The following is a 2,027-nucleotide window of genomic DNA, read 5'->3' as shown; positions in this document are numbered from 1 at the left end:
GAAGTATCATTGCTTTAAGAGATTAAGAATCAAGTTACAACGATATTAATTTACTCAGAAAACACTTTCTAAAATGTAGGCTGTATATATAAATTATACATATATCTAATTTTAGCACTCTATGTTTTATTGATGTATAGAGACAATAAATTAAGCATCAATATTATCAAATAAAACAAAAAAATGAAAAAGGTAAGTAAAAATTTTATTTGCCATTGAGAGATAACTCCCCAAATCAAAATCTTTTTTTTACTTTTCTCTGTTAATAAGCAATTCATATATGACAATACCAATTTAAAGTAAACCAAATGTTTTAAATAAAAATGAATAAAATTGGAGTATTTTTCAATACAAATGTAAACTCAAAGCTATTCATTCAGTTCAGTTCAGGCACACAAATTTGAAAATCACCTGTTTTAACACCATATTTTAAGGTATCTGAGCAATAACCAAGCAACTGCTCCAGAGACTCAGGATGGTCAGACGGCTATTAAGTCAAACCCATCCAAACCTTCAAGAAGTTGATGAGGATGATGAAAAGTCCAATATTTTACTCTTAACATCAAAAGTTTTCTCGATGTAGTGCAGAAGAATATTTACCACCTGTAGCAGAAAACATTTTGTTAAATCTTTGCCATCCTTGGATGGCAACAAATCTAGAGAAAAAAAAAAGAGAGATAAACAGCAGGGTCAGTAACTAAAGAGCCAAAGAAAATCACCATGAGACTGAGTTTTGATCATTAAATATTAAAGATATTAAAAGGCCATGTCAAATAGCAAATGAAGCAGCATTTGTCCAAATCCAACAAGTAATCTTCATTCAAAGTCCCACTGGATAACAGTTTTCACCAAAAAATAGACCATTTTAGATTAACATCATTGGACAGAAGAATTGTCCCTTCAAGTTCTCCTAGATGGACCTTATTTGTCTTGTCAAAAACTGAGCTGGTAAGTGTACTTTTAAAAGTAAGTTGAAGAATCAGATCTTAAGGAAATCATAATTGCTTCAATAAATATATAGATGACATAGAATTTTGTAAAAAGAAAACAAATAACATTTGTTAATGGCATCCATACCTGAAGCATAAGCATTTGATAAATTAGTCATTAAATTCTCAGTGTGAGCTTCTTTTTTTGCATCTTTGTCAGCTGATTGAAATGGATAGACAGATTTTTTTCTCATCTGTTTCCTATCTAAGTTGAGAAAAAGTTATTTGTGATTATTAAAACATGCTGATAATATGTATTTACTGCTTTTATCTGTAATCAAATGTATGCCTCCAAAAAATTCATAACATTAGAAATTTTATTTACACATGATCTCTGGTGGATAGGTGTAAACTGGAGAGAAGCATTAGTTCTACTGAAGTTACATAAGGCTCTTTAGTTTCATATCAGTTTAGTGTAGAGGATTAGTAATTTAGTAATTAAGACCTATCATGTTAACTATAAATAACAATGCCTACTATATAAGATCCTGAAGTGCCTTGCATACATATTAGCATTTAACTATAAATTCTACTACATACTAAGAGTCCTAAGTGCTGTACACACGTTTTAATCCTTATAAAGAGATTTTTCCCAGTATGCACATAAACAGATTTAAAGAAGTTAAGAAATAATAATAATTAACACTTATTGAGCACATACTATGGCCCAGGAACTGTTCTAAGTATCTCACATGTATTATTCTATTCAATCCTTATAGCATAGGCTTATGATGTAGATAACTATTATTATTAACAAAGATACCTTTATATATGGTGGAACTAGAATTTATAGACAGGTATTTGAATCGAAACGCCATTAAGTTATCTATCCTCTTTAAAAATTAATATTTGAAAATAGTAAGTCTTGAGCTCTTCTTCAATAAAAGTATTTAACCAGATATCCAATCAAGCAAGTAATTCGTTGTTAAGCATCATTTTATGTTCTGGGCAATGTATGGGAAAAAAGAAAGTACAAACTATAATGTATAAAATCAACTTGTTTACCTATAGCTATATAGAAAAAACACAAAGTAATCA

The sequence above is a fragment of the Aethalodelphis obliquidens genome, unplaced genomic scaffold, assembly GCF_003676395.1.
Source record: "Aethalodelphis obliquidens isolate GAN/ISIS:26980383/991018 unplaced genomic scaffold, ASM367639v1 scaffold19, whole genome shotgun sequence".
Taxonomy (NCBI): domain Eukaryota; kingdom Metazoa; phylum Chordata; class Mammalia; order Artiodactyla; family Delphinidae; genus Aethalodelphis; species Aethalodelphis obliquidens.
The sequence above is the reverse complement of the archived record's forward strand: the minus strand, read 5'-3'. Positions refer to the sequence as shown.